The 24,419-nt window shown below is 48.0% G+C and overlaps 1 long non-coding RNA gene and 1 pseudogene across 2 annotated transcripts; one reads left to right on the top strand and one right to left on the bottom strand.

Annotated features, from left to right (window-relative positions):
• The first annotated feature begins 13,491 nt into the window (after positions 1–13,491).
• LOC311587033 lies at positions 13,492–24,108 on the top strand. The gene is made up of 4 exons (XR_014775738.1): positions 13,492–13,577; positions 15,217–15,292; positions 21,906–21,977; positions 23,933–24,108. It is a non-coding gene; the product is annotated as an uncharacterized lncRNA (long non-coding RNA).
• Positions 13,729–14,269, bottom strand: LOC311586324 (large ribosomal subunit protein eL43-like; annotated as a pseudogene). The gene is made up of 2 exons: positions 14,255–14,269; positions 13,729–14,009 (listed from the first exon to the last, which is right to left on the bottom strand). The product of its transcript is annotated as a large ribosomal subunit protein eL43-like (transcript).
• Positions 24,109–24,419: the final 311 nt, after the last annotated feature.

The raw sequence follows: 24,419 nt of genomic DNA, 5'->3' as shown, positions 1-24,419 counted from the left end.
GATGAGGGTGGCCTTGAGCTTAGAGATCCACCTCCCTCTCCCTCCCAAGTATTAGAATTAAAGGCCTGTGCCACCACCAAGTGTTAAAATTAAAGGCTGAATTTTCTACCTTTTAAAGCTAATTGATGTTGTATGGCTTCTTAGTCAGTGTTCTATTGCTGTGATGGAACACCATGACAGAGGTAACTCTCTCTTTATTTTTAAAAAAGATTTATTTATTTTTTATTTTTATACAGTATTCTGCCTGCATGTGTGCCTGTGCCCTAGAAGAGAGCACCAGATCACATTATAGATGGTTGTGAGCCACCATCTGGTTGCTGGGAGTTGAACTCAGGACCTCTGGAAGAGCAGCAGGTGCTCTTAACCTCTGAGCCGTCTCTCCAGCTGGCTCACAGTTTCAGAGGTTTAGTCCATGATCATCATGGTGGGAAGCATGGCAGCGTGCAGATATCTGGATCCACAGTCAGCAGGAAGATACACACAACACACACACACACACACACACACACACACACACACACACACACACAGCATCTGACTTGGGCTTTTGTAACCTCAAAGCCCACCCCTAGAGACACACTTCCTCCAACAAGGCCACGCCTCCTAACCCTTTCAAATAGGACCACTCTCTGGGGGCCCAGTATTCAAATCTATGAGTTTAAGGGGGGGGCATTCATTTTTGTTGTTGTTGTTTGTTTTTTTGTTTTTGATTTGGCATCGTAAGCCTGTGGATATTTTAAAAAATATTTTATTAATTTATTCATATTACATCTCAATTGTTAGCCCATCCCTTGTATCCTCCCATTCCTCCCTCCCTCCCGCTTTCCCCTCCCCTATGACTGTGACTGAGGGGGACCTCCTCCCCCTGTATATGCTCGTAGGGTATCAAGTCTCTTCTTGGTAGCCTGCTATTCTTCCTCTGAGGGCCACCAGGTCTCCCCATCAAGGGAACGTGGTCAAAAATGGGGCACCAGAGTTCGTGGGAAAGTCAGTCCCCGCTCTCCACTCAGCGGTGGAGAATGTCCTGTGCATTGGCTAGATCTGGGTCGGGGTTCAAAGTTTACTGAAGGGGGGCAGGCATTCTTACCCAAACCACCACATATGGCTACACATTTTCTTTATCCATTCCTTTTGTTTTTGTTTTTGTTTTGTGTCCTTTTTTTCAAGACAGGGTCTCTCTGTGTAGCCTTGGCTGTCCTGGACTCGCTTTGTAGACCAGGCTGGCTTCGAACTCTCAGCGATCTGCCAGCTTCTGCCTCCCGAGTGCTGGGATTAAAGGCGTGCGCCACCATGCCCGGCTCAGCTATTTTATTTATTATCACCGCGCGTGTGAATATGAAGTGCGTGTGTCTATGAATGTGAGCGCGTGCGTGCGCGTGCGCGAGTGCCCTGCCATGTGTACGGAGGTCACAGACAGCTTTTGGGAGTGTGTACAGGTTGCCACGGCACACATGAAAGGTCAGAGGAGAATGATTCCGGAGTCGATCCTCTTCTTCCCTCATGTGGGTTCAGGGGATCAAGTGTAGGTCATCCGGCTCAGTGGCAAGCATCCATACCCCTGATCCGGCCCATAAACCGGTGCCTCGTCTGGCTTTTTAAACATGTGCCTCATTATCTGGTTAACAGACCGGGCTTTCGCGACAGTGCAGCAGCCTGCCGGTCATCTTGCATAAGCAGGCGTGCGCCCAGTGTTTTTCAGGCTCTGCTTAGGTCTGGCCCCAATCCTCCTGAAGCGCAGGGTTGTTTGTTATCTTTCATGCTCCCAAGTCTAAAAGAGCTCAAGCCTTTAGCTGAGAAATTAGTCACATGGGCTAAACGCCCTATTCAGTTTTTTATAAAGTTTCCTTAACACCGATGACCCCCTTCCCAAGCTCTGTCCTCCAGGAGGCTCCTGTTCCAGGTTTGATTTGACATCAAAGGAAAAAAATAACTCTCTGGTTTCGAGCTCCCATAGACCCTGGGAACAAAACTCCAGGATCTTTTCTTTGCTACTTTGTGGGAAAAAAAAGATCTGATGTTCGGCACAAAAGCGCCTGACTGACCTTGTGACTCAGATTAAGAATCAAAGTCCTCACTATGGCTCCCAGCCCTGCGGCATGGCATCGGGGCTCCCTACGCCTGCCTCCCCAACTTGGATGGATTCCAGGCACACCGGAAGCTTGGTGTGGACCCCTCTGGTCTTCGTTCCTCCTTAAGAGAGCTGCTATCTGAGCTGCGCTGCGGAGTTCCCTCTTTGGGCTGCCTTTCTCAGGAGCTGGTGGCCTCAGACCGTAAAGTGCTTGCTAGGCAGGCATAAGGACCCGAATTCAGATCGTCAGCACCCGTTTAAAGATGGGTGTGAAGCCGGGCATGGTGGCGCAAGCCTTTAATCCCAGCACTCGGGAGGCAGGGGCAGGCAGATTACTATGAATTCGAGGCCAGCCTGGTCTACAAAGCGAGTCCAGGACAGCCAAGGCTACACAGAGAAACCCTGTCTTGAAAAACACAAAAATAAAATAAAAAATAAAAAAATAAAGATGAGTGTGAAGCCGGGCGTAGTGGCGCACGCCTTTAATCCCAGCACTCGGGAGGCAGAAGCAGGCAGATAGCTATGAGGTCGAGGCCAGCCTGGTCTACAAAAAGGAGTACAGGACAGCTAGGAATGTTACACAGAGAAACCCTGTCTCGAAAAACCAAAAATAAATAGATCAATAAATAAGTATGGATGTGGTGGCCTATGCCTGTAATCCCAGTGCTGGGCGAGGTGGGGACAGGATCCTTGGGGCTGGCTGGGCAGTCAGTCTGCCTGACTTGTTAGCTTCAGGTTCGGTCTGTTGAGAAAACATCTCAAAAGATAAGGTGAAGAGGGACTGAAGAGGACAGCCAGTGTTGACCTCTGACCCACACACTCACACACAAGGGATACACACAGACATTCAAACACTCACACATATACACATAGGAGCACACAGAAAAACATGGACACGCGTGCGCACACACACACACACACACACACACACACACACACACAGAGCAATCCTCCTGCTTCAACCTCTTGAGTGTGAGATCACAGCTGTGCACCACCATGCCTGGCCTGCACATTAATTCATGACACAGTTACTTCTCCAAAGAGCAACTTCAAAATCTTCTCAGCAGGCCAGGGAGATAGCTCAGGGGACAACGGCCCCTGCACCAAAGCCAGGTGACCCCAGTTAGAACTCCGGGACTCCAGTCCTCTGGAAGGAGAGGACTGACTCCCACACGTTGTCGTCTGACCTCCACATGCTTGCACTGGTACAGGTGCACACTGACACACCCATACACACTACAGTGTTGGGCATGGACCCCGGGCTTTGTGCATACTAGGGAAGCAATTCTATCAACTGTCATTTGCAACATAGTAAATAATTCAATGTAAGTTAAACATTGTAACGGAAAGGTTAAAAAGGAGGAGCTGGAGAGACGCTTCAGTGGTTAAGATTGCGTGCTTAGCGGACTTCATCGGCCTGTGATTCTAGCTCCTGGGCTTCGACCACCTCTTCTGGCTCCTCCGGGTCTGCTCAGTCATGACAGAACAGGCATTCACACACACACACACACACACACACACACACACACACACACACACACACACACACACATTTTTTTCAACCCTGTCTTGAAAAATCAAAACAAAAAACAAACAAAACAAAACAAAAACCCAAACTTTTTTTGAAAAATAGTTTTAAAATTAAAATGATCCCATTGCTTGCTTGCATACTTTCCCCTAGCCAAAGCCCTTTTTTTCTTTTACTTGTGGTAAAATAAATATGACATTTTAAAAAATGTTATTTAGGGACTAGGGATGTAGCTCAGAAGCAGTGTTTGTCTTGCACGCACAAAAGCACTGGATTTAACACCTGGCACTGTGGGGTCGAGGGAGCTGCCCCTGAAGCTATTGCCACGTGACTAGTCCATTGGCATCAACACACTCACTGTTGTGCATCTGCAGCCTCCATCTTCCATAGAAGATTCTTCATCTTTTGAAAAAGAGATTCATTAAATGCTGACTCCTATACCTTTCCCCTAGTTCCTAATGGTTCCACACAGTGTGCGTGTGTGTGTGTGTGTGTGTGTGTGTGTGTGTGTGTGAGAGAGAGAGAGAGAGAGAGAGAGAGAGAGAGAGAGAGAGAGAGGGTCTCCTGTAGCTCATGTTGGCTTCAAACTCAGTATATCGCTGAGGCTGACCTTGAACTCCTGACCCTTCTACCTTTGCCACCTCCCAAGGGCTTGGATCACAGGCGTGCATCACCAGGCAAGGCATCTATCTATTTCCTGCTTCCTCCTTTGTAATTTTAGTAAATCACTGGGACATAGTTGGCCATTTGTGATGTTTGCTTCTTCCAGACTCTTGAGCAACCATTGCTACTGTCTGCTTCCTGGACATTTTCATCACCCCAAAAGGAGCCTGTATCCAATAAGCAGACACGCCCTCTGATCCTCCTGCGGCCCCTGCTCTCTGTCCCTATGGGTTTATCCAATTGCGGAAGTCTCCTCCCAATGGAATCATGTAACGCACAGTCTCAATGTCTGGCTTCTTTCTCATGGGGTGATATGTTCCGATAATAGGAGTATTTGGCCAGGCTCTAAGTTCTGTGATGAGAGTCTGCATTCTTGCCTGGGCCACCCTCCCTCCCTCCAACCTGACTTCTGGCATTGCCTCGGTGCACACGGAGCCCCAGCCTTTCCTCCCAGCTACCCTCCCACTGCAGAGGGTCCTATTCCCCAGCCTGGTGTTCTCTGCCCCTCAGTGATGGGCTGCGTCTTCTCCCTCTGCCCTGAGTCACCTGGTCTAGCTCTCAGGGCCTGTCTGGATAAGCTCCTAGTGTTAAGGGGCACCTCACTGCCTCCCCCTACCAAGCTTTCTCTTTTTCCCATTCATCCTACCTCCTTATAACCTATGTGGGGACGTGGCTCAGTTGGCAGAGTGCTTGACTAGCGTGCTTGAGGCTCTGGGTTCTATCCCCAGCATGTACTGTAAGCCTGGTGTGTGCCTGTAGTCTCAGCACTCAGGAGCGGGAAGCAGAATAGGAGTTCAAAGTGATGCTTGGCCACAGAGTGAGTTTGAAGCTAATTTGGGATGAGGCTGCAGTGAGAATTCTGGAATTTTGGTTTCTTTGTTTTCAGGGTTGTTGTTGTTTTTTTTTTTTTTTTTTTTTTCTCGTTTGTTTGTTGTTTTTCGAGACTGGGTTTCTCTATGTTATCTTGGCCATCCTGGACTCCCTTTGTAGACCAAGCTGACCTCAAACTCACAGTGATCTGCTTGCCTCTGCCTCCCGAGTGCTGGGATTAAAGGTGTGCACCACCATGCCCGGCTTGTTTTCATTTTAATCTCAGGTGTGGGGATATGGGCCTGCTTTGAAGCCAGCTGACTGGGACTTGTCTCCTGCTCTAGCAGGGGCGTGATTTTGCCAGCTGCTGATAGTTTCTGTGATTGTGTGACTTTTTTTTTTTTTTAATCCTGTGAACAGGATCCACCTGTCTCTGCCTGCTGAGTGCTGGGATTACAGGTGCGTGCCACCATGCCCTGCCCTTTTGCCTCTCTTCTTTAGTGTTATGGGGTTGAAAGGGTGGAAGAAAAGGAGTTGAGTAGGGTGGAAGAGAGAAGAACCCACAAAGTAACCAACACTTGGCCATGAGACTCTGTCTCAAATGTTTGGTTTTTATAAAATCACATTAATGGACAAATAACTTAGAAAACGTATGATTCTATAAGGGGATGGTTTATCTCATTTGATTCTACTCCAGCCCAACCCTCTCTGGAAAAAAATAGAATCAAGAGTGTGTGTGGTCATGTTCAGAGCACTAGATATATTTAGAAACAGAAAGTAGATTCTTTAGTGGGAAACATGTGAATGCGGAGTCCACCCATCTTTTTTTTTTTTTTTTTGGTTTTTTTTTTTTTTTTTTTTTGGTTTTTTGAGACAAGGTTTCTCTGTGTAGCCTTGGCTGTCCTAGACTCGCTTTGTAGACCAGGCTGGCCTCGAACTCACAGCGATCCGCCTGCCTCTGCCTCCCGAGTGCTGGGATTAAAGGCGTGCGCCACCACACCCGGCCGTGAGTCCACCCATCTTTGAAATGTTTTCTGTAAACTTTTTTTGGCCTTGAGAATTTTCAGATGACAAGTTCTAAGAATGGAGCTGGTAGATGCAACTCAAGGACAGAGCGTGCACCTCCCCACTCTCCCCTCCCCCCACCTCACTAAGAATATATACTAAGGGTCAGTGAGCTGGCTTAGTGGGGGAAAGTACTTGCTGCTAAGCCTGACGACCTGAGTTCGATTTATAGGCCCCACACAGTGGAAAGAGAGGGCGGACTCTCACAGTTGTCCTCTGATTTTCAAATGGGTGTTGTGGTATGATTCCCCCTCACATCAATCAACCAATCAGTACTTGTGAAAAATGTGTTTTAAATAAAGGAATCACACCGGGTATGGTGGCACATGCCTTTAATTGCAGCACTTGGGAAGCAGAGGCAGACAGATCGCTGAGTTCGAGGCCAGCCTGGTCTACAAAGCAAGTCCAGGACAGCCAAGGTAACATAGAGAGACCCTGCTCAAAAAAGAAAAGAAAAAAAAAAAAAAAGAATGACTCCAGGAGTGACCACAGGATGAAGAGTTCAAGGCCATCTTTTGTTTTGTTTTGTTTTGTTTTTTGAGACAGGGTTTCTCTATCTAGCCTTGGCTGTCCTGGACTCGCTTTGTAGACCAGGCTAGCCTTGAACTCACAGGGATCTACCTGCCTCTGCCTCCCAAGTGCTGGGATTAAAGGTGTGCGCCTCCACCACCTGGCTTCATGGTCATCGTTAGCTACTTAATGAGTTTCAGGACCCAGGCTCAAGGTTTGCACTCCACCCCCTCTCTCCTCTATCTGTCTGTTTGTGTCTCTCTGTCTCTGTCTCTCTGTCTCTCTGTCTCTCTGTCTCTCTGTCTCTCTGTCTCTCTCTCTCTCTCTCTCTCTCTCTCTCTCTCTCTCTCACACACACACACACACACACACACACACCAGAAAGGAGAATACACACACTAAACTGCAACATTTGTCATCTAAGCCTTTTGCAAGTTCATGGGCATATTGAGAAATGAAATATGACCTTAGGCCTTGAAATCTCATAGCTGTTTTTAGATCCGTAAACAGCTCAGAACCAGACAGTGGCCCCAGAAGTGAGGGATGGGTAGGGAAGCCGAGTGAGCAGGTCCAGGCGTTCCTGTTTGTTCTTGATGAATCTCTGCCCCCAAGAACCCTGACAAGAATCCTCCTGCAGATAAGCTGTGAAACAGAACTGAGTGCCATGTAGCCCAGACTGGCATCCAATTTGATGTGTAGCTAATAATGACCTTCAACCTCTCATGCTCCTGCCTCTACCTCCCTGATTCCCCACGTGTTCAGCACCACAGTTTTGTTCATATGGAACCTAGTGCTTTGGATTTTTTGTTTGTTTGTTTTGTTTTGTTTTTGTTTTTTTCGAGACCGGTTTCTCGGTGTAGTCATGGCTGCTCTAGACTCACTTTGTAGACCAGGCTGGCCTTAAACTCACAGTGATCCACCTGCCTCTGCCTCCCCAGTGCTGGGATTAAAGGCATGGGCTACCAGGCCCCACCAGGAACCCAGGGCTTTGTATGTGCTAAGGAAGTACACACTACCAACCGTGTCATTAGCATAGTGTGTGTGTGTGTGTGTGTGTGTGTGTGTGAGAGAGAGAGAGAGAGAGAGAGAGAGAGAGAGAGAGAGAGAGAGAGGATGAAAAACCAGAGCCTCACACAAGCTTGTCATGTGTTCCACCACTGAAATACACAAACAGTCCTGGGACTGTCGTGTGGGCGTGGCCTGTACTCCTAGCCTCAGAACTGTAGAGATGGGGGCATCCTCGCAGCAAACTAGTTAGCAAATTGAGCTGTGTATAAGTGACGTCTGGGTTTGATTGAGAGGCCCTGTTTTGTCTACTAAGGTAGAAAACCTCATCAACCTCAGACCACACACACACACACACACACACACACACACACACACACACACACGTGGACATGGTGGGAGGATGGGGGAGCCCACTTCCCTCTTTGTTCCTCACGTGGTGTAGGCTCCAATCATGTTAGGAAACATAGCAAACCTTCAACATCCGTCAAATCAAACTGAATGTGCTGCCACAAAGCCCTTTCAGGTTGTAAAGTGGAAATGACACCTGTTTTGTTTTGTTACATTTTTGGAAGAGAGTCTCCTTCAGCTCAGGCTGGCCTCAAACTTATTACAAGGCCTGCCTCATAATGATTCCTGCCTCCCCCCTCCTGGATGCTAAGAATATAGGTGCTCACAGCTGTATGTGGCACTGGGGACAGAACCCAAGACTCTGGGCATGCTAACCAAACACCCTTCCAACCAAGCCACATTCCCGGCCAATGTTTGATTGGTTGGTTTTGTTTGAGACTTGGTCTCACTGTGTAGCCCAAGGCTTCCTTGAGCCACAGAGATCCACCTGTCTCTGCCTCCCAAGAGCTGGAATTAAAGGCCACTCTGCCTGGCCCCATGAAACTTTAAACATGTCCTTTCTTTGTTTGCTTTGTTGTTTTTAACTTTTTTTTTTCTCTTTCATGCGTATTTGGTTTTTATTTTTGTCTTGGATTTTCGAGGCAGGGTTTCTCTGTGTAGCCTTGGCCGTCCTGGACTCGCATTGTAGACCAGGTTGGCCTCGAACTCACAGCAATGTGCCTGCCTCTGCCTCCCAAGTGCTAGGATTAAAAGCGTGGGCCACCACCACCTGGCGCTGGCATTCATGTGTATTTGGATGTGATATATGTGTGGTGGTTTAAATAGCTATGACCTCCATAGACTCGTGTGTTTGAATGCTTGGCCCATAAGAAGTGGCACTATTAGGAGGTGTGACCTTGTTGGAGGAAGTGTGTCACTGTGGGGGTGAGTTTTGATGTCGCCTATGCTCAAGCTGTGTGCCCGGTGTGGCACACAGTCTTCTGCTGTCTGCTGATGTAGAACTCTCAGCTCCTTCTCCAGCACCCCGGCTGCCTGCGTACCACCACGTTTTCCACCATGATGATAATGGACTAAACCTTGGAAACTGTAAGCCAGCCCCAATTGAAGGTTGCCCTTTATAAGAGTTGCCATGATCATGGTGTCTCTTCCCAACAATAAAAACCCTAACTAAGATAGTATGTTCGTTTGCATATATGTAGGGGTGTGTGTGTGTGTGTGTGTGTGTGTGTGTGTGTGTGTGTGTCTGTATAGTCCCAAGATTGATGTTGGGTGTCTCGCTCAGTCATTTCAGTCATTCTTCACCTTATTTACTGAAGGAGGGTCTCTCAATTAAACCTGGAACTCACCCTCTATGGCTAGTCTCAACAGCCAGCTTGCTCTTGAGGCTCCCCTGTCTCTGTCTCCTGAGCATTACAGTTACTATGCCTGCCTGCCCCCTGTTGCTGTGATGAAATACCCTGACAGAAAGTAACTTAGGGAGAAAGGGGCTTGGTTGCAGCTGACAGTTCCTAGTCACGTGTGGGAATTTCAGTGTGGGAAAGGTAAGGTAGGAACTTCAAACAGCTGGTGACATCACGTCCAGTCAAGAGCGGAGAGAAATGACCGCATGCAGGCTCGCTCGTGCTCAGCTCGGTTTTCTACTCTCATACAGTCCAGGACTCCCTCTGCCTAGGGAATGGTGCCGCCCAGAGTGGGCTGAGTCTACCCCTGTCAATTAACTTGAGACCATTCCCCACACCAACCCAAGATAATCAGTCCCACACTGGACTCTCTTCCTAGGCGAGTCCAGCTTGTGCCAAATTGACAAAGGTAACCATCATCCGCGGGCTCTGGGGGATCCCAAACTTTTTAACTGCTCACCATCTTGCCATCTCGAACAAGTAACTTTTGCCTTGAAATAGCTACTTGGCCCTGGCCTGTTGTAGAGTTCAGGTCTCTTTAATCAAACAGAAAATTCTTATGTTGAAAGGTACTTCCTCTTGTTATTTGATTGCCTTCCAGGTTTAGTCCAATTTCATCCAGATTGCGGTCAAATTTCTTGGTCATTTTTTAATGTGAGTATTAAAATATCAAGTCCAGAGTCTTTGTTCTGGGGTATTGGATCTTCATGCATACTGAGACATATTTTGGGACTTTTTTTTTTTTTTCTTTTGGACTCTTGACAGGAAAGAATGCTTGCTTTTATTTTTTTTTTTAATTTAAAAATTTTATTTATTTATTTATTTTAGTGTCTTGAAGCTTCCATGGTCATGTTCAAGTTCTAAAACTGTCATGCATTCTGATGAGGCATTTTATTTAACAGAGTATTTTGTCTTAATTAAGCCCATCTGAGGAGACATGCAGAGCCTGAAAGAATGTGCTCTCTCCTTTACAAGTCAATTATATTTATAGCATTCATAAACTAAATCACGAACAAAAGCAGGATTTTAGCTGTGGTGTGGCTGTGTCTTCTAAGTTCATGGGGATGGAAGAGGGTAGGGCCAGGCTTAGTCCAAACATGGAAAATCAAGACATTGAAAACAGGCAATTTTTTTTTCAGTGTTTTTTAAAAACAGTGCTGATTTTGTTTGGTTGCTTGAATTCCCCTCCCCCCCAAGATAGGGTTTCTCTGTGTAGCCTTGGGTGTCCTGGACTTGCTTTGTAGACCAGGCTGGTCTCGAACTCAGAGAGATCCGCCTGCCTCTGCCTTCCCAAGTGCTGGGATTACAGGCATGGGCTACCACGCCTGGCTTGTGCTGGGTTTTTATTTTATCCTTTTAAAACTTATGGGCGCTCTACCTGCATGTGTGTCTATGCACCATATGTGTGCCTGGTACCCACAGAGGCAAGAAGAGGGTATTAGATGCCTTAGAATTAGAGGTATAGATGGTTGTGAGCCACCAGCTGGGTGCAGGCTGTAAGGTTTGGCAGCAAGCTCCTTGCTCCTTTGCCACCTGAACCATGGTACTAGCCCTTTTATTTTTGTGAAAAAAAATTGAAATGTTTTTGGTGTGTACAAGTATACGTGGTGTGTGAAGATATATTCGTGCAAGCGTCCATAGCCATGCATGTACAGATGTCAGAGGAAGACAGTGGGTTTGTTATTTATTTCCTTGATCCTAATTTCTTTTTTTTTTTTTTTTTTTTTTTTTTTTGGTTTTTTGAGACAGGGTTTCTCTGTGTAGCCTTGGCTGTCCTGCCTTGATCCTAATTTCACTCCCTTCCAACTGCAGTGACAGGTGTCATGGGTCTTGGTGACTTGAACTCAGGTCGTCAGGTTTATACAATAACTACTCTTCTACCCTGATATTGGGATTTTATTTATTTTACTTGTAAGTATCAATTTATTTTTATTTTATGTGTATGTGTGTGGGGTGGTGGTGGTGGTGGTGGTGGTGGTGGTGTGTGTATGTGTGGTGTGTATCTGTATGTGTCTGTGTGTGTGGTGTGTGTATGTGTGTGTGTCTGTGTGTGTGGTGTGTGTATCTGTGTGTGTATGTATGTGTGTTTGTGTGGTGTATATGTGTATTTGTGTAGGCACAGTGTGAATATGGAGGTCAGGGGACAACTTTTAGGAGTCAGCTCTTTCTTACTGTGTGTGTTTTGTTTTTAAGATTTTTTATTTTATGTTTTTATTTATGCAGTATTCTGCCCACATGTGTGCCTGCGCTCCAGAAGAGGGCACCAGATTTCGCTGTAGATGATTGTGAGCCACCATGTGGTTCCTGGGAATTGAACTCAGGACCTTTGGAAGAGCAGACAGGATCTTAACCTCTGAGCCATCTCTCCAGCCCCCTAGTGCGTGGGTTTTGAGACTCTAACTCAGGTCATCAGCCTGGCCTAAGCTTCCCAGGGGTTGAACTCAGTTTGCTGGGCTTGACCACAGGTACTTTCCCACTGACCACCCTCATGGCACTCCATCTTATTTCTTGTTTGGGGGCGGGGCTTATGTGGCAGTTCCATAACACTGTCCATCATTAAAGGAAATCACCTTATTTCTTAAGACATGGTTTCTAACTGAACCTGGAGCTTCCTGGTTCACCTGGACTGTCCCTCCCTGTATCCATGTCCCCAATGATGGCACTACAAGTGTGCGCCACCGTGCCTGGTTTTTGCAGGGTTGCTGGAGATCCTAGTTTATTAACAAATACTTACCCATCAATCTTCCCACAGCCCCTCACCATTATAACTTCTAAAGGTTCAGATATCATCTGTGACCCACATTATGAAATAGAAATTTAAGAGCAGCTTTGTGACTTTGAGATGGCTTTGAACTCTCCTAACTTGAATATTCAGAGTCATGAGAGAGAGAAATGAGACAAGGTTTTGTTTTTTGAGACAAGGTTTCTTCGTATAGCTCTAGTTGACCTGGAACGAGCTCTGTAGACCAAGCTGGCCTTGAACTCCCAGAGATCCATATACCTCTGCCTCCTGAATGCTACAACTAAAGGCATGTGCCTGGTAGCTTCACTATGTAGTTCAGGCTAGCTTTGTACTCACAGAAGACTTGCTTGCTTCTCTCTTTCTCCAGGGGAGGCTTTTGTTGGTTGAGATCTCCTCCCTGGGGGAGTCCAGGCAGATGCTCTACCACTGAGCCACATCCCAGCCCCTCACTGGGGGATTCTAGGCAGGGGCTCTACCACTGAGCCACACCCCAGCCCCTCACTGGGGGATTCTAGGCAAATGCTCTACCACCGAGCCACACCCAAGCACCTCACTGGGGGATTCTAGGCAGGTGCTCTACCACTGAGCCACAGCCCAGCCCCTCACTAGGGGATTCTAGGCAGGGCCTCTACCACTGAGCCACAGCCCAGCCCCTCACTAGGGGATTCTAGGCAGGGCCTCTACCACTGAGCCACACCCCAGCCCCTCACTGGGGGATTCTAGGCAGGGGCTCTACCACTGAGCCACACCCCAGCCCCTCACTGGGGGATGCTAGGCAGGTGCTCTACCACTGAGCTACATCCTCAGCCCTCTCCATTTTTTCAGTATGCAGCAGTGGGTAGCTCCATTTCCTGGTCCAACAGGCACAGCTCCTCCAATCTCCTTGCCTTAGGTTTCATAAGAGTCATTTTGTTTTCCATCCTCCAGGACAGGCAAAGTCAACATCTATAATTAAACGTGTCACTTATTAAATTTCACACCTAAATGAGTAGCTCTTGCTGAGATGTGAGGATTGCAGTATGTCTCAGAATCAATGAAGAGGCAGTGTTGCCCGGCGGGGGGTGGAAACGGAACCTCCTCCGGGGGCTGAGTTGCAGATCATGTCCTCTCCGTGGGACTTCTCACTGGGCTCTGTAAGCCAGCACTCATTGCTCTTGAGGATGGATATTTGGGACTTAAGTGGATAACTGTAAGTCCGGTTTTAGTTGTCAACAGTGGCTAGGGATGGGATGCTAAGTAAATAAATATATCATATTCAAATTGCATTGCATTTCCCTCCCTCCTCCCCTCCCTCCCTCCCTCCCTTCCTTCCTGTTGTTCTCTCCCTCCCCACTGCCCTCTCTTGACAGGCTGTCTTCAAACTCTTTGTGTAGCCCAGGATACCCGTGAACCTGGGGTCCTCCTGCCTTCATCTTCCAAGTGCTGGGATTATAGGTGTGTACCATTATGCCTGGCTTGCCCCCCCCTCCTTCCATCCCTCCCTCCTTTAGCTTTCTCTCTCTCTGTTTTTTTTTTTTTTTTTTTTTTTTTTACCGTATATTAACCCATTGGTTGCAGGCTAGGCTAGTCTCAAATGGTAGCGCTTCTACTGGTCTTTCAGTTCCTCGAGTTTTCTGATGGCAGACTTCACCATGACGGCAGAAGTGGGGTCGTAGGGCCAGGCCCCACCAGCTACTGTTTTTATGCAGGAACCACAGTGCCAGGTGCCAAGGGCTCCTCTCTTCATCTTGGTCTTGCCACAGAAGGAGCAAGTGTACTTGGCGTGCTGGCTGATTTCAATTTTCTTCACCATTTTCCGGAGGGAGGCACCATATAGCAGGTCCCGTATTTCCCAACGATCCTAACCTTCTTGGTGCATTTAGCAATCTCATTGGAAACCAAAGTCAGAGCCTGAAGAGCTCCATTATTATTATTTTTCCCTAGACAGGATCTCACGTAGTCCTGTAGCCCCCACTGACATGTGCCTCATGATCCTCCTACCTGAGCCTCCTGAGTGGTAAGATTACAAGTGAGCACTATCACACCAAATTTTGATAAGCTGCTGGGGATTTAACCCAGGGCTAAGGTTCATGCTGCACCATGTCACAGACCCATCTTTTTCTCTCTATTACTTCTCTTTCTTCCATGATAAACTTGTGTGGGCATGTATCAGTGGTGTGGTAGAGCACCTGCCTAGAATCCCCCAGTGAGGGGCTAGGGTGTGGCTCAGTGGTAGAGCACCTGCCTAGAATCCCCCAGTGAGGGGCTGGGGTGTGGCTCAGTGGTAGAGCATCTGCCTAGAATCCCCCAGTGAGGGGCTGGGGTGTGGCTCAGTGGTAGAGCACCTGCCTAGAATCCCCCAGTGAGGGGCTGGAGTGTAGCTCAGTGGTAGAGCAGCTGCCTAGAATCCCCCAGTGAGGGGCTGGGGTGTGGCTCAGTGGTAGAGCACCTGCCTAGAATCCCCCAGTGAGGGGCTGGAGTGTGGCTCAGTGGTAGAGCACCTGCCTAGAATACCCCAGTGAGGGGCTGGGGTGTGGCTCAGTGGTAGAGCACCTGCCTAGAATCCCCCAGTGAGGGGCTGGGGTGTGGCTCAGTGGTAGAGCACCTGCCTAGAATCCCCCAGTGAGGGGCTGGAGTGTGGCTCAGTGGTAGAGCACCTGCCTAGAATCCCCCAGTGAGGGGATGGAGTGTGGCTCAGTGGTAGAGCACCTGCCTAGAATACCCCAGTGAGGGGCTGGGGTGTGGCTCAGTGGTAGAGCACCTGCCTAGAATCCCCCAGTGAGGGGCTGGGGTGTTGCTCAGTGGTAGAGCACCTGCCTAGAATCCCCCAGTGAGGGGCTGGGGTGTAGCTCAGTGGTAGAGCACCTGCCTAGAATCCCCCAGTGAGGGGCTGGGGTGTGGCTCAGTGGTAGACCACTTGTCTAGAATCCCCTAGTGAGGGGCTGGAGTGTGGCCCAGTGACAGCAAATGTTTAGAATGCCCAAGACTTCGGGTTAAACCCCTAGTACTACAATAAATTAGCATAAGGTGTCACAAGTGTGATCTTCTGAAAAGTGGAAGTTCAGTTTGCTTCATGTGCCTCTCCCTTTCTTAGGTCTGGAATTCTTGGTGAGAGAGAGGCATACGCTATTGTGGTCTCAGAGTCAGCATCTGAGAGTGCTTCACACCAGGTAGGTGGCTTGTTGGCCAGCTCCCCTCAGTTTTCTGGTTGAAGATGATTTAGATAGGAGCCAGAGAGAGTGAAGGCTTCAGAGAAACAATGTTTCCTTGCTTTCCTCTTTTGCCTATATTTCGGTTATGAGCAATTGGTTTTTTTCTTTGAAAATATGTTTTCTATTTTATTTTATGTGCATATGCGTGTATATGTTTGTGTATATGTGTGTCTTGTGGGTGCAGGTGCCCATGGAAGCCAGAAGAGGATATCAGATTCCCTTGTTGTTGAGCTGCCTAAAGAGAATTCTGGGAGCTGGACCCTGGTCCTCTGGAAGAATGACAAGTGCAGCCAGGAGGTGGTGGCGCACGCCTTTAATCCCAGTACTCAGGAGGCAGAGGCAGGTGGATCACTGTGAGTTTGAGACCAGCCTGGTACACAGAGTGAGTCCAGCACAGTCAAGGTTACACAGAGAGAAACCCTGTCTACACACACACACACACACACACACACACACACACACACACACACACAAAACCAACAAGAACAACAAAAATAATGTTTGGTGAGTGATTGATGTGGTAGGGCCAGCCCAGTGTGGGTGGGACTACCACTGGGTTCTGTAAGAAAGCAGACTGAGCAAGCTATGATGAGCAAAGCAGTAAGCAGCACTCCTCCCTGGCCCCTGCATCAGTTCCTGCCGCCTGGTTCCTGCTCTCAGTTCTTCTTCTTCTTTTTATTTCTTATTTTTGTTTTGTTTTTTCAAGACAGAGTTTCTCTGTGTAGCCATAGCTATGTTGGACTCACTCTGTAGACTAGACTGGCCTCGAACTCACAGCGATCCTCCTGCCTCTGCCTCCTGAGTGCTGGGATTAAAGGTGTGTGCCGCCATGCTCGGTTTTTGATTCCCCCCCCCCCCCCCATTCTAATCATGGAGTCCGTCTAGGCTGTGGCTCCTTCTGAGAATCCAGGCGCTCACAAGATCGCTCTGTATCGCTCTTGCTTGTCTTATAGCCCCATCATAAATAATTAATCCGAAGTCACGCCCAGGAAACTAATGGACCGGGTGCCGTCAGCTGTGTTGCTTGGGAGGATTTTTTTGTTTGTTTGTTTCTTTTCCTCAGGGGTCCTTTACCCCATTCACAAAAACCCAGGAAGCGGATAAGGCCTCTTCCATTAGCAGGAATGAGTTGTCTGCACCGAACACTTAGATCAGAAACCACAGCCGAATCACCTCGCCTCTTGTGCACTTCAACTTGAGGTCTATCAGACCCTGGACCACATATTTCCCCCTGTGGATCTCTCACAAGCCCCCTAAGGAAAAGGCCTGACTGAATTATGTTGTTTGGTTTGTTTCTGTACTAGGGACCAAGGTTTTGTGCATGTCCACGCTCTACCACTTAGTTATACCCACAACCCTCCTTTTACTTTGTGCGTGCATATGTGCGTGCTGGCGCGTGCGTGCCATAGCATACATGATGAGGTCAAAGGACAACCTTGGCTTGGCTGCTGGTTCTTGCCTTTAACCTTGTTTGAGGAGAGGGGGGCGTGTCTCTTTGTTGTTCACCTCTTTATATCTCAGACTAGCTCGCCCACGAGCTTCTGAGGATTTCCACGTCTATGACTCCTTATAGGCGTACGCTACTACAGCCGGCTTTTTGTGGGATTTGAACTCGGGTCCTCACACTTGTATAGCAACCAAGTCTTTATCCACTGAGCCATCTCCACAACGCCCCGCGTCCTCCTTGAGAACGAGTAGCCCAGGCTAGCCTCTAACTGGATATGTAGTTAAGCATAACCGTTGAGTTTCCTATCATACTTCCGGAGGGCTGCCTGGGGTGGCAGGAGAGTGGACCACCATGATGTCAGGTTTTTATTTTTATTTTTGTTGGGCTGTTGCTGAGCCTAAGGCATCAAGCAAACTAGTAAGCGCTCCATCACTGAGACACGGCCCCCCGCTGCTACTCTTTTTTTTTCCTTTTCCTTTCTGACACAGGAGCTTGCTGTGCTACCCAGGCTTTGCCTCGAATTCACGATGTATTTTGGGCTGGCCTCGAGATCTTCCTACCTCAGTCTCCTAAATGTTAGGAATTACAGGTGTTGCGCTACTACCTGGCTAAACATCGTCAAGTTTATACTGCGTCCAGTTCCCAAATATTTTCAACAAAGAAAGCCTCAGACCCACCCTGAAGTCATCTCCTCCCTCTGCAGCCCCAGTTCCTGGCAGCCACTTGATTCACTCCCTGTCTCTATGGATTTTTTTTTTCCCCGTATCCCAGCCATTTCCTATAAATGGAATCGTACAATCTGTGGTCTTTGTGTCTGCTGGCACTGTCACTTAGCGTGTTTTTGGAGCTTATCCATCCAGCGTCATGTATCAAGCCTGCCTTTCTTTTTAGTTTGGCTGGGTATGTGTAGGCATGTTCATATGTGTGCGTGTACCCATGAGTGTGGAGGTTACAAGTTGATATCCAGTGTCTCCTAGGTATCCAGGCAGGGTCTCTCACTTGAACCCAGAGCTCTTTGGTTAGGCTTAATCCAGCTAGCCAGCTCTCTCCAGGGATCCCCTGCCTTTCCATCCTGAACGCTGGAAACCCAGGTGGGCTGCCACACCTGCCTGGCATTTATTTTATTTTATTTTTTTCTGCCTGGCATTTATATGGGTGATGGGGGACCTGAATTCTGGTCCTTTTGATTCTTTTTTTTTTTTTTTTTTTTTTTTGGTTTTTCATGACAGGGTTTATCTGTGTAGCCTTGGCTGTCCTAGACTCCCTTTGTAGACCAGGCTGGCCTCGACCTCACAGCAATCAGCCTGCCTCTGCCTCCTGAGTGCTGGGGTTAAAGGCGTGCGCCACCACACCCGGCTCCTTTTCATTCTTTAGGAAGTGTTTTTACCCACTGAGCCGTGGCTCGAGTCCCACACCTTCCTTCCTACAGTTACATTCCACTACATGGATAGATTGCCATTTGTTCATGCAACTATACATTCACGGACCGATGTCTGGCCAGTTCCCTCCTTTTACAGCTCAGGAATGCTGCCGCTTTGAGTGCATTGTGCAGCAGGGATTTGCTTGGATGCCTCTTGCTATGCTGACTGACTGCTCTTTGTTCTCAGTTTCTGTATTAGCCAAGAGGCTGGCTCCCAGCTATGGAAAAGCCGTGGTGGCACACTCGTGTAATTCTAGCATCCAGGAGGCTAAGACATGAGGATCACAAATATGAAATGTAGCTTGAACTACCTATGGAATTCAAGGCAAGTGGGGCCTATATGTCAAGTTATTGCCTAAAAAAAAAAAAAAAAAAAAAAAAACAACCAACCAACCAAACAAACAAAAAAACCAAGCAAAACCAAAACCAAAAAACAGGGCTAGCTAAGATGCTAAAGTGCTTGCCATGTAAAAGAAAGCTTGGAGGCCAGCTGGTGGTGGTGTAGACCTTTAATCCAAACACTCCAGAGGCAGAGGCGGGCAGCTCTCTATGAATTTGAGGCCAGCCAAGACTACAGAGCTAGTTTCAGAAAAGCCAACACTACAAAAGAAACCCTGTCTTGAAAAAGGGGGGAAACAAAGTAAAATAAAATAGGAGAAAGAAAGAAAGAAAGAAAAGAAATCTCAAGGTACGTTGGCACAGTGCTGGGGAGATGAAGACGGGTAGACTCCTGGGGCTTGCTGGCCAGCCTAGTGGTGGGTGTGGGTGCGCACGCCTTTAATCTCAGCACTCAAGAGGCAGAGGCAGGCTGATCTCTGTGAGTTCAAGGCCAGCCTGGTCTACAAAGCAAGTCCAAGACAGCCAAGCTTACATAGAGAAACTCTGTCTCGAAAAATCAAAATAAATAAATAAAATAAAATAAAAAAGTAAAAAAAGAAAGAAAAAAGTACCTCATAGAGAAATACTCAAAGCATGAATATTGCATGCACATACATGTGGACACATACACACACACACACACACACAGAGGATCAAAAGAACAAAACAAAACAAAAGGCTGGTATTTCTCCTTCCTCACTTGTAGCCAGGCTGATCCTGCTGTGACCTCCTGGACGTTGTGTGACAAGCAACCCTCCTTGGCAAACCTGATGGGTAACATGTCTCAGAGGGTCACAGCCCTCCGTGGCCACCCATTAATTAGTAAGCTGCCTTGTCATATGTCCTGGGAAGGGTGCCCTAGGATGTGGTTTACACTTCTGTTATTAGTTTTCCAGAAGCTCGCAGAAGAAATACCAGATTCTGTGGGACAGGTGTAACGAGAATCCACCGTCCTGAGTCACCTCCCAGAGAGCCGTAATTTCAAGTCTCTGGTCAGTCTGTCTCACCTGAGTTTGCATGCTGACAGGCCCCGGCAAGCAAGGAGACACAGAAGTGGGAGGGGCCGAGTAGGAAGGAAATTGTATCCTCGCTTGGCTCTTCACAGGGTCTGGGGATTTTGTCGTCATGACTTTTCCTGGGGGAGATGGCCGTGAAGTCCCCACATCTATCTTCGCCAGTGAGTTTATTCAGGTGACTTATAGGACTATGGGTAAGGAGTTTAGTCGGTAGCACTGAGAGGCCCCTTGAAAAGCAAAACACTAAGACTGCAGAGAGCTCTGTACAGCTGGCAGGCAGCTCTCATAACAGAAGCACCTCTTCTCTCCTGAGCTATTTTATGAGTGAACTTGGGCACCTGCGCTAGCGCGCGAGTGTGTGTATATGTATGTGTGTGTGTGTGTGTGTGTGTGTGTGTGTGTGTGTGTGTGTACACACAGATGTGTGGGGAGGATGTCAACCTTGGGTATAGTTCCTAGGAAACAACCGCTTACTATTATTTATTTATTTATTTATTTATTTATTTGTTCGTTCGTTCATTCATTCGTTTGTTTGTTTGTTTATTTACTTTGTTTTGGTTTTTTTGAGATAGGGTCTCTCTATGTACTTCCTGGCTGTCCTGGGATTTTGTGGGTGGCGGCCTCTTTGTGGGGTCAAACGACCCTTTCACCGGGGTCACATGTCAGGTATCCTGCATATTAGATATTTACATTGCGATTTGTAACAGTACTAAAGTTATGGTTACGAAGTAGCAACACACGTAATTTTATGGTTTGGGGTCACCCCAACATGAGGGACTGGAGTAAAGGGTGCAGCGATAGGAGGGCTGGGAATAGCTACACTGTGTAGAACAGGCTGTCTGCCTCTGCCTCCTGAATGCTGGCATTAAAGGCATGCAGCACCACATCTGATCCTTTCTTTCTTTTTTTTATATTTTATTAATTTATTCTTGTTACATCTTAACGGTTATCCCATCCCTTGTATCCTCCCATTCCTCCCTCCCTCCCATTTTCCCCTTACTCCCCTCCCCTATGACTGTGACTGAGGGGGACCTCCTCCCCCTGTATATGCTCATAGGATATCAAGTCTTTTCTTGGTAGCCCTTCTGCCTGCCTGTCTTTCTTTCTTTCTTTCTTTCTTTCTTTCTTTCTTTCTTTCTTTCTTTCTGTTTTTCAAGACAGGGTTTCTCTGTGTAGCCTTGGCTGTCCTGGAATTGCCTTGTAGACCAAGCTAGCCTCAAACTCACAGCAATCTGCCTGCCTCTGCCTCCCTGAGTTCTGGGATTAAAGGACTATGCCACCGCATCTGGCTTACTCCTTAATTTTTAAGAGAGATTTGTTTTATTTTATTTATTTTGTATACTTGTGTGTACATGTTTGTGTTTATGTGTCTATTCATATATGTTTGTGTGTGTATGGTTTTTTTTGTGTATATGTTTGTGTTTTTTAGGAGCTTCCTGAGTCTTAGGTGTTGTTTTACTTCCTGTGCTTTATAAGTGTCATTTGCTTCCTCACTCTCACCCCACCTTCTAGGAGAGAGGCAATTAGGTTTGGAGGAAATAGCCACATAACATGGACATACACTAGGTAGGCGTGGTGGCACACACCTTTAATCCCAGCACTAGAGAGGAAGAAGCAGGGAGATCTCTGAGTTCTAGGCCAGCCTGGTCTCCAGAACTAGTCCTAGGACAGCTAGAAGATAGGTTAAAAAAAAAAAAAAGCTTGGCCTGGTGGCATAGACCTGGAATCCCAACTTCCTAGAAGCTGAGGCAGGAGGATCACAAGTTCCAAGTTCTGGGCTACAGAGTGAGTTCAGGACCTCTTCAGGCAGTTTAGGGAGACCCTCTCTCAGAATAAGGGAAAAGGAAAAAAAGGTTGGGGATGTGGCTCAGTGGTAGAGCCCCTGCCTAGAATCCCCCAGTGAGGGGCTGGGGTGTGGCTCAGTGGTAGAGCCCTTGCCTAGAATCCCCCAGTGAGGGGCTGGGGTGTGGCTCAGTGGTAGAGCCCTTGCCTAGAATCCCCCAGTGAGGGGCTGGGGTGTGGCTCAGTGGTAGAGCACCTGCCTAGAATCCCCCAGTGAGGGGCTGGGGTGTGGCTCAGTGGTAGAGCCCCTGTCTAGAATCCCCCAGTGATGGGCTGGGGTGTGGCTCAGTGGTAAAGCCTTTCAGTGAAGGCCTAGGAGCATGGCTCAGCTCTAGAACATTTGTCTAGCATGTTCACAGCCCTGGACTCCAGGGCCAGTACTCTGGGAGTTGGAGAGGGAAGAATAAGGGGGAAAGAAAAAGTAGGCAAAAGACATTCTCTGAGACTGAAATATTTCCTGTCTCTTAGATTCCAGAGGAACACGGCCAGTGGAAGCAATATGTTTGTTGGCTCCTCTCCTGCCATCTTGTGTGGTCTTTGGTAAGTTACTGTCTGGGAGCCTCACTTCCCAGGCTCTAAAAGGGATAATATCTGCCTTGTTTGGTGGATATGGAGAGGATTCTGGGAGCGCTCCAGACAAAGCGTGAAGGGTACTTAGTCTCCAGAAGGTCCTCAAAAGTAAGGGAGGCAAGGCGAAGGCGACATCGGTGGTGTTGGTGGACTTGCAGGGGTGGGCAGAATTGAGCCTCGAGTCACTCATTCTGTATACAAAATCTAGGAGAGAAAAGAAAACTGAGCCAGGAGCGGTGATGGGCACTTGTGATCACAGCATCTAAGAGGCAGACAGATGGCGAGTTCAGGGCCAGTCTAGGCTACAGTGCAGGGAAAGAACAAAAAACAAGAAGAGAGGTTGCAGTGACTAAGTGTGTGAGTGTGTCTCACCACATAAGCATGAGGCCTTGGCTTTGAATCCTCAGTTCCCAAACTAAGAAGCCAGGAGTGAGTCAGGAGGTGGTGGTGCACCCCTTTAGTCCTAGCACTCAAGAGGCAGAGGCAGGAGGATCTTTGTGAGTTTTAAGGCCAGGGTGATCTACATAGAGAAATCCTATTTTGAAAAGTGAGTGAGAGAGAGAGAGAGAGAGAGAGAGAGAGAGAGAGAGAGAGAGAGAGAGAAAGAGAGGGGTGGGGTGGGGAGGTGGGGGTGGGGGAAACAGACAGACAGAGACAGAGAGAAAATTTTGCCAGGCATAAGTGTGTGTGTGTGTGTGTGTGTGTGTGTGTGTGTGTGTGTGTGTGTGTGTATCTGTAAGCCCAGAGCTATGGGGGAGGAGACAGGAACATCTGTTGGCTACCATCCTAGTTTCAGGGTTAGTGAAAGACCCTGGTCTCAGGCCAATAAGGCAGGATATGCTAAAGCAGGACATCCAACATCCTCCCTGGCCTCTGTGAGCACGCATGGGTGCACATCTGCACACATATGTGCATACATCATACACACAGAGCACACAGAAACATGCTAAGATACCAAAAAATGGTTGGGGCTGTGGCTCAGTGGTAGAACACCTGCCTAGAATCCCCCAGTGAGGGGCTGGGGTGTGGCTCAGTGGTAGAGCCCCTGCCTAGAATCCCCCAGTGAGGGGCTGGGGTGTGGCTCAGTGGTAGAGCCCCTGCCTAGAATCCCCCAGGAGGGGCTGGGGTGTGGCTCAGTGGTAGAGCCCCTGCCTAGAATCTCCCAGTGAGGGGCTGGGGTGTGGCTCAGTGGTAGAGCCCCTGCCTAGAATCCCCCAGTGAGGGGCTGGGGTGTAGCTCAGTGGTAGACACCTGCCTAGAATCCCCCAGTGAGGGGCTGGGGTGTGGCTCAGTGGTAGAGCCCCTGCCTAGAATCCCCCAGTGAAGGCCTGGGGTGTGGCTCAGTGGTAGAAGTTTTTCTTATTTAATAAGCAAAAGGGAAGCTGAGTGTGGTACCACACACCTTTAATCCTAGCAGAGGCAGGAGGATCTCTGTAAGTTCCAGGCCAGCTTGGTCTATATAGCAAGCTCCAGGACAGCCATGGCTACACAGAGAAACCTGTCTTGAACAACAAAACCAAACCACCAACCAAACAGCAACAACAACAACAACAAAATACCAACCAACAAACAACACCAAAGGAGAGGGATGAAGAAAGGCAGGGGAGGCATGGAAACAGACATTTAGACGAATGGAAAGACTTTTCAGAAGCCAACGCACCCTTTCACCCTGCCTCATCTGCTCCCTCAGAGAGTGTGTCCCTGAGCCTCCTCTCTGCCTCCTTTGAACTTGCCCTGTGGAGGATGTTTAAAGAGCCCTGATTATTAAGCTCCCAGCCAATGGTCTCAGAGGCTTATGACGCCCCAGGCATCACATTGATGTAGTGTGGCCCCTAGAAAGTGAGTTTTGTTTGCTTGGTTTCCAACTCCTCCTTCCTCGCAGAAAAATGCTGCCTGGTTGAGGGAGTGTCTCTCTCTTTTTGTAGAAGCCAGTTATTCAGCTGCAGATAAAATCTGGGACTTTTTTCCTGGAGAGACAGCTAAGGTGACAGCTCCAACACTGTCTCCAGGAGTTGCTTTCTCCCCGTGACGTTAGCAAGATTCCCTGTAATGTACCCTGTCATCCCAGCCCCCAGGAGGCCAAGGCAGGAGGATCTTGAGTTTTGAGGTCAGCCCTGGCTATATAGTGAGACTTCTCTTTTTAAAAAATATTTATTTATTTATTATGTATATATACAGTGTTGTGTCTACATGTACAACTGTACGCCAGAACAGGGAAGCAGATCTCATTATAGATGGCTGTGAGCCACCATGAAGTTGCTGGGAATTGAACTTAGGACCTCTGGAAGAGCAGTCAGAGCTCTTAACCTCTGAGCCATCTCTCTAGCCCTCTAGTGAGACTTATCTTGAACATTAAAAGGATAGAAATTAGCCAGACAAGGTGGCACACACCTGTAATCCCAGCACTCGTCA

The sequence above is a fragment of the Acomys minous genome, assembly GCF_964271855.1.
Source record: "Acomys minous genome assembly, chromosome: 16".
Taxonomy (NCBI): Eukaryota; Metazoa; Chordata; class Mammalia; order Rodentia; family Muridae; genus Acomys; species Acomys minous.
The sequence above is the reverse complement of the archived record's forward strand: the minus strand, read 5'-3'. Positions and strand labels throughout refer to the sequence as shown.